Raw genomic sequence first — 8,456 nt, 5'->3', positions numbered from 1 at the left:
ACAAGTCCATTATGTCATAGTGTTCTAATAACTAAGACAAGTCCATTATGTCATATTTTCTAATAACTAAGACAAGCCATTATGTCATAGTGTTCTAATAACTAGGACAAGTCCTTTATTCATAGTGTTCTAATACTAAGACAAGTCATTATGTCATAGTGTTCTAATAACTAAGACAAGTCCATTATGTCATAGTGTTCAATAACTAAGACACGTCCATTATGGCATAGTGTTCTAATAACTAAGACACGTCCATATGTCATAGTGTCTAATAACTAGGACAAGTCCTTTATGTCATAGTTTCTAATAACTAGGACAAGTCCATTATGTCATAGTGTTCTAATAACTAAGACACATCCATTATGTCATAGTGTTCTAATAACTAAACAATCCATTATGTCATAGTGTTCTAATAACTAGGACAATTCCATATGTCATATTGTTCTAATAACTAGACTCGTCCATTATGTCATAGTGTTCTAATAACTAAGACAAGTCCATTATGTCATAGTTTCTAATAACTAGGACAAGTCCTTATGTCATAGTTTCTAATAACTAGGACAAGTCCATTATGTCATAGTTTCTAATAAACTAAGACAACATCCATTATGTCATAGTGTCTAATAACTAGGACAAGTCCATTATGGCATAGTTTCTAATAACTAGACAAGTCCATCATGTCATAGTTTCTAATAACTAAGACAAGTCCATTATGCATAGTTTCTAATAACTAGGACAAGTCCATCATGTCATAGTGTTCTAATAACTAAGACAATTCCATTATCATAGTGTTCTAATAACTAGACATGTCCATTATGTCATAGTTCAATAACTAAGACAAGTCCATTATGTCATAGTGTTCTAATAACTAGGACAAGTCCTTTATGCATAGTGTTCTAATAACTAGGACAAGTCCATTATGTCATAGTGTTCTAATAACTAAGACACATCCATTATGTCATAGTGTTCTAATAACTAGGACAAGTCCATTATGGCATAGTGTCTAATAACTAGGACAAGTCCATCATGTCATAGGTTCTAATAACTAAGACAAGTCCATATGCATATGTTTCTAATAACTAGACAAGTCCATCATTCATAGTGTTCTAATAACTAAGACAAGTCCATTATGTCATAGTGTCTAATAACTAGACATGTCCATTATGCAATTGTCTAATAACTAAGACAAGTCCATTATTATAGTGTCTAATAACTAGGACAAGTCCATTATGCCATAGTGTCTAATAACTAAGACACGCCATTATGTCATAGTGTGTCTAATAACTAAGACAAGTCCATTATGTCATAGTGTTCTAATAACTAAGACAAGTCTCATGTCATAGTGTTCTAATAACTAAGACACGTCCATATGTCATAGTGTTCTAATAACTAAGACAAGTCCATTAGTCATAGTTTCTAATAACTAAGACAAGTCCATTATGTGATATGTTCTAATAACTAAGACAAGTACATTATGTGATGATGTTCTAATAACTAAGACAAGTCCATCATGTCATAGTGTTCTTAATAACTAAAGACACGTCCATTATGATAGTGTTCTAATAACTAGACAAGTCCATTATGTCATAGTGTTCTAATAACTAGACAAGTCCATTATGTCATAGTGTTCTAATAACTAAGACAAGTCCATATTTCATAGGTTCTAAAATAAACATCTATGCAAGTGTTCTAAAACTAGACAAGTCCATTATGCAAAGTGCTAAAAGACAATCATTATCATAGTCAAAATAGGACAAGCCATTATTCATGTGTTCTAATAACTAGACAAGTCCATCATGTCATAGTGTTCTAATAACTAAGACAAGTCCATTATGTCATGTGTTCTAATAAACTAAGACAAGTCCATTAGTGATATGTTCTAATAACTAAACAAGTCATATGTCATAGTGTTCTAAAACTAAGACAAGTCCATTATGTGATATGTTCTAATAACTAAGACAAGTCCATTATGTGATGAGTTCTAATAACTAAGACAAGTCCATATATGTGATGATGTTCAATAACTAAGACAAGTCCATTATTGATGATGTTCTATATAACTAAGACAAGCCATCATGTCATAGTGTCAATAACTAAGACAAGTCCATTATGTGATGATGTTCTAATAACTAAGACAAGTCCATTATGTGATGATTTCTAATAACTAAGACACGTCCATCATGTCATAGTTCTAATAACTAAGACAAGTCCATTATGTCATAGTGTTCTAATAACTAAGACAAGTCCATCATGTCATAGTGTTCTAATAACTAAGACACGTCCATTATGTCATAGTGTTCTAAAAACTAAGACAAGTCCATCATGTCATAGTGTTCTAATAACTAAGACACGTCCATATGTCATAGTTCTAATAACTAAGACAAGTCCATCATGTCATAGTGTTCTAATAACTAAGACAAGTCCATCATGTCATAGTGTTCTAATAACTAAGACAAGTCCATCATGTCATAGTTTCTAAAACTAAGACACGTCATCATCATAGTGTTCTAATAAACTAAACACGCCATATGTGATAGTTTAATTACTAAGACAAGGCTTATGTGATAGTTTCTAAGACAATGACATTAAAATAAACAATCTACATGATCGCAATACTTGTTTCATAAAAAAACACTTATCTATGAACCAATCCAAGTTAGACAAGACAGACCTATTGAATGGTGTGTGCACAATGCATCTTACCTTTGCATGTTGGGTATGATGGTGACCACGGCTGTCTTTCACAGGTAACCTGAATCACCTTCCATTTCATATCCTTTTCACATTCATATCTGACAAAGACTTGTATTTGTATGGAGGTATATGTCCCTCTACGCGGAAAGCTTTATCGATTTTAGGTGTTGGACAAGTTATGTCTAGATACAAGAATAGAACCAACAACCATCACCAGTTAACATATCCCATTAATGTTTTACCTACAATTACATGTAGGTCTTTGATGATGAACCAATAGGAATATACCATTAGTCAACCAATCAGCAATTAAAAATTGATCAATCAATCAATTGGTCAATCTGTGATTTTTTTTTTAAGCATAATGAATAGTTTATTATTATTTAGTAAACACCTTCTATGTTCTAAACATACCGATACATTTAGGTGGATATGGCTCAAACTGCCCTTTTCAGAGCAGTGTAAGACCTGGGTCCATCCAGAGTCAGTTGCCTGTCACACTGAACTCCACCACCTCTCCGTAGGCATACGACTCTTCAGCGCGTGCAACAGATTATCCATTGGCAACAGCAGGAGCGCTCCACACTTCACCACTGCAACATCAAAAATACATGAATGAATAAATAATGTGTGTTCACATTCATTTTTATCAATCAGTTATTGGATTTGTGTGTGTGTGTGTGGTGTGTGTGTGTGTGTGTGTGTGTGTGGTGTGTGTGGTGTGTGTGTGTGTGTGTGTGTGTGTGTGGTTGTGTGGTGTGGTGTGTGGGGTGTTGTGTGTGTGTTGTGCGGTGTGTGCGTGTGCGCATGTGTGTGTCTGACCTTCACAGATAGGGACTCTGCCAGACAGCCTGCTACCATGCAATTCCGTACTTTGGAACCCACAAGTAATGTCTGAAAACAAGGACAGAATATCAACTCAAATAGAAAACAGAAAAACAGGTTATACAGTAGCTAACCACTTCCTTCCGCCTATTATTGAACAAAAATGTAAATTACGAGTTCTATAAGAACATTTAGCGGTGCCATTAAGAAGCAAGCCTTTTTTTTACAATAAAGTTCACTGGGGTTCTATATAAGACCTTTAGCTGTGCTATAATATATATTATATTTATTTTTATTAACCTTTATTTAAACTGTGCTATAATGATGCAACAAATCTAGTAGAGAGAAGGTCCTGTCTGTGAATGTAGGACAACTCTATTAGTAAATCTACTGAGAGAAGGTCTTGTCCTGTGAGTGGTACTACTGACCTTTGTCACACTGGGCTGTTACTCTGGCTCAAACTCCACCCCTCTGTGAGGTCATACCTGCCATTCATCACTTCTCCAGGGAGCACAGGATATCCCTGGACAGACATGATAACACATAACAGAATCATAAGTTTAGATGATAAATTATAAATGATAACAATACATAACTCAGCTCAACGGAAGTTATGTAATGTAAAGTACATTAAAACCTTTCACGAGTCACCAACCCTGACCGGAGCACCCCACTCCCCCCCCCCCTGAGTAGCATAGCTAGCATAGCTCACAAGTAAATTGTAGCATCTAATATCATTAAATCACAAGTCCAAGACACCAGATGAAAGATACAGATCTTGTGAATAAAGCCACCATTTCAGATTTAAAATGTTTTACAGGAAGACACAATATGTAAATCTATACTAACCACGTAGCAAAGGACACCATTTTTTTACTCCCAACAGTTTTTCCTGCGTCAGTAGCTATCACTAATTCGACTAAAAAAAAATATATACCACTAACCAAGAAACAACTTCATAAAATGACAGTCTGATAACAATTTATGGTATAGCATATTTTTTTTTGAAAAAATTTGCATTTTTCAGGTATAAATCACAGTTCTACATTGCAGCTGCAATCTGAAATAGTGCCGACCCAGCCAGAACAATTACAGAGACCAACTGCATATACCTATTACTCATCTTAAAACATTTCAGAAAAATACACAGCTACAGATATTGAAAGCCCAACATCGGTAATCCAAACAATATTCAGATTTATTAAATGTTTTATAACGAAAAACAAATGTAGCGCTAAATTAGCATAGCTATACCAGGCAGATTCGGCTGGGCCCACGCCAGTTCACATGCACAACAGAATAAATAACATCGTAAATTGGTCTTACTATTGCTGATCTTTCATCAGAAGTTGATCAAAGTGTCCTTGTCAAGATGAGTCGTTGGTTCCGTCAGAATTGTTCCTTTCCACCTCATTTAGCACAGGTACTGGTCGAGTGCACGGATCTCTCAAACGTAAATAAAATCAGACAACGGAACACCCAAAACTCCCGAAAAAATTCAAATAATCTGATTAAACTATATTGAAAAAACATACATTACGATGATCTGGTCACATGTATCAAACAAACTTCGAGACGGAGATAGTTTTCATCCATAATGGCCGCACAACAGAAGACAATCGCAGCTACAAGTCGCACGATTTAGAGAACCGAAGTTGTCGGTCCACCCAAAGAATTTAGCTCTCATTTCACGTCAGTCCCAGATAAACAAGATTTTTCCTCTGACGTCTCTTGACACCCAGAGGAAGCCAATGAGGTGTTTCGGGTCATAGGGCACGACCATAATAGGCAGAGCGTTGAAGCTGGCATACACATCTTGCTTTTTTCTTCTGTCATGAAATGCTGTCAAATGACTTCTGTATCACTCAGAGACAAAATGAAACGGTTTTAGAAACTAGAGAATGTTTTCTTTCCAATGGTATTATTTATATGCATATAGTAGAGCAATAATTGAATAAGAGCAGTTTAATCTGTAGAGCAAATTATGCTAATGGTAAAATAGCACCCCCTGTATTCTCAAGAAGTTATTTAAAAATTCTCATAGTCAATGTGTTAATTATAAAGTACATTAAGATTTCTCATAGACTGTGTTAATTATAAAGTACATTAAGATATCTCATTGTCAATGTTTAATTATAAAAACATTAAGATATTCTCATAGACTATGTGTTAATTAAAATAATATATAAGATATTCTCATAGTCAATGTGTTTAATTATAAAGACATTAAGATATTCTCATAGACTATGTGTTAATGTAAAGTAAAATAAGATATGCATAGTCAATGTTTTAATTATAAAAGTACATTAAGATATTCTCATAGACTATGTGTGAATGTAAGTAAATTAAGATATGCTCATAGTCAATGTAGTTAATTATAAAGTACATTAAGATATTCTCATAGACTATGTGTTTAATTTAATGTAAATTAAATATTTCTCATAGTCAAGTGTTAATTAATTAAAGTACATTAAATTAAGTGGTCAACAACCTTTTCTCAGTCAAAATGCAATCTACAGCTCGATTTGTTTTTAACATGACTTAAAAACATAAGCATATTTAAAAATATTTAAGCATATTTAAAAATAGTTATTTATCAATAAGGTTTGTGCAGTAGGCGATTGGCCCAATACATTATCACTGCATATTGACCAAGAAGGAGAGGGATGGAGTGCTGCATCAGATGACCTGCCCTGCACAATCACCCGACCTCAACCCAATTGATATGGTTTGGGACAAGTTTGACCGCAGAGTGGAGGAAAAACAGCCAACAAGTGTTCAGCATATGTGGGAATTCCTTCAAGACTGTTGGAAAAGMATTCCTCATGAAGCTGGTTGAGAGAAGGCCAAGAGTGTGCAAAGCTGTCATCRAGGCAATGGTGGCTACTTTAAAGAATCTCAAATATAAAATATATTTTGATTTGTTTATTAACACGTTTTTGGTTACTACATGATTCCATATGTCTTATTTCATAGTTGTGATGTCTTCACTATTATTCTACCATGTAGAAAATAGTGAAAATAACGAAAAACCCTTGAATGAGTAGATGTGTCCAAACTTTTGACTGGTACTGCATATATTTATTTATATATGTTTTACTGGACTGATGGCCTGTATCTGATGGTCAGTCTAAGTGAAGGGAGGTAGCAGCGACGAGCCTGCCTCTCACCCGACTCACCGCCCCTTCGCTCTCCCGAACTCCGCTGAGAAAAAGGGACACAGTCTTCCAGCTGATGGTGAAACTCAAGTTTCACTGCATTATTACTGCCTCATTCACCAATTCATGTTACTTCTATGACCAGAGAAAGAGAAATAGTCCTCGATATTAAAAAAGACACAAGCCGCTAATAATGACAACGCAAGCTTATCATTCATTGAAGAGAGAGATTCACCAATTCATGTTACTTCTATGACCAGAGAAAGAGAAATAGTCCTCGACTATTAAAAAGGACACAAGCCGCAATATGACAACGCAAGCCTTATCATTATTGCAGGCTGCAATGCTATTTAAAGAGTTTTGACAGTGCTGGATAACATGTGAATACATGGAACTTTACTCATAAGAACAGCCAGCTCTTTGCTGTATCATTGAGTCTTCGTCACGCCTGACCTTAGAGGTTATTTTTTATGTCTCTTTTTGATTTGGTCAGGGCGTGAGTTGGGGTGGGCATTTATGTTTTGTGTTTCTATGATTTTCTATTCTCTATTTTTGGCGCGGGTAATGGTTCTCAATCAGGCCAGCTGTCTATCGTTGTCTCTGATTGGAACCATACTTAGGTAGCTTTTTTTTCCCCACCGTTCTTGTTTGTAGCCACCTATAGCCCTTGAGCTTCACGGTTTGTTTTGTTATGTTTTGTTGGTTTTGTCTGGCGTCATTCTTAAATAAGGAGTAAAATGTACGCTCATCAAACGCTGCACCTTGGTCCTCATCCTTCCCAATAGCCTGTGACCAGAACTGTCCCAACCACCAAAGCCGAAGCAGTGGTGGTTAAAGAGGACTCCCCTGACATGGGAGGAGATCCTGGATGGTAAAGGGACCCTGGGGGCAGGCTGGGGATATCGCCGTCCACGAACGAACTGGAGGCAAGCTCAAGGCGCGAGCGGCAACGTTAGTGAGGGACACGGCCTGGCAAGGAAGTCCCGAGAGGCAAGCCCCCCCAAAAATTGGGGGGCACACAGGGAGTTTGGCAGAGTCAGGTTGGAGACCTGAGCCAACTCCCCGTGCTTACCGTGGCGAGCATGTGCCTGGTCAGGCCCCGTGCTATGGGGTGATGCGCACTGTGTCTCGGCCGAGCATTCACAGGCCGGTGTGCTCGGTGCCAGCATCCCGCATTTGCCGGGTGGAAGTGGGCATCCAGCCAGAACGGGTGGTGCCAGCTCTGCGCCTCGAGACCGCCAGTGCGCCTCCATGGCCCAGTGTATCCGGTGCCTCGGCCAAGGAAGAGGCTCCTGTATGTCTCCCTAGCCTGGTGAGTCCTGTGCCTGCTCCCAGAGCCAGGTTCTCTGTTTGTCTCCCCAGCCTGGTGAGTCCTGTGCTGGCGCCCAGCCGGAGCCTCCAGAGACGGCCTCCGGCCCGGAGCCTCCAGCGACCGGCCTCCGGTCCGGGGCCCGCAGCGACGGCCTCCGCTCCGGGCCCGCAGCGAGGGTGCCCAGTCCGTGGCCCGCAGGAGGGGGGCGGGGCCGAGGGTGCCCAGTCCGGGGCCCGACAACGAGGGTGCCCGTCCGGGGCCCGCAGCGAGGGTCCCGCACCAGAGGTGCCACCAAAGTGGGGTGAGCCAGTGGTGGAGCGGGGTCTGCGTCCCGCACCTGAGCCGCCGCCGCGGATAGATGCCCACCCATACCCTCCCTATAAGGTTCAGGTTTTGCGGCTGGAGTCCGCACCTTTGGGGGGGGGGGTACTGTCACGCCGACCTTAGAGATCCTTTTTATTTCTTCT

General features: G+C 38.8%; 2 long non-coding RNA genes across 2 annotated transcripts in view; both read right to left on the bottom strand.

Annotated features, from left to right (window-relative positions):
* Positions 1–2,635: 2,635 nt before the first annotated feature.
* On the bottom strand, positions 2,636–3,589 carry LOC111967222 (uncharacterized). The gene is made up of 3 exons (XR_002877738.2): positions 3,517–3,589; positions 3,109–3,287; positions 2,636–2,876 (listed from the first exon to the last, which is right to left on the bottom strand). It is a non-coding gene; the product is annotated as an uncharacterized lncRNA (long non-coding RNA).
* A 358-nt stretch (positions 3,590–3,947) lies between these two features.
* Positions 3,948–8,456, bottom strand: part of LOC111967221 (uncharacterized) — an 11,078-nt gene continuing 6,569 nt past the window's right edge. The window contains exon 3 of the long non-coding RNA XR_002877737.2: positions 3,948–4,042. This is a non-coding gene — a long non-coding RNA (uncharacterized lncRNA). The remainder of the gene's footprint in view (positions 4,043–8,456) is intronic.

This window comes from Salvelinus sp. IW2-2015, linkage group LG8, assembly GCF_002910315.2.
Source record: "Salvelinus sp. IW2-2015 linkage group LG8, ASM291031v2, whole genome shotgun sequence".
In the NCBI taxonomy this organism is placed as follows: Eukaryota; Metazoa; Chordata; class Actinopteri; order Salmoniformes; family Salmonidae; genus Salvelinus; species Salvelinus sp. IW2-2015.
This window is presented reverse-complemented; position numbering and strand designations above follow the sequence as displayed.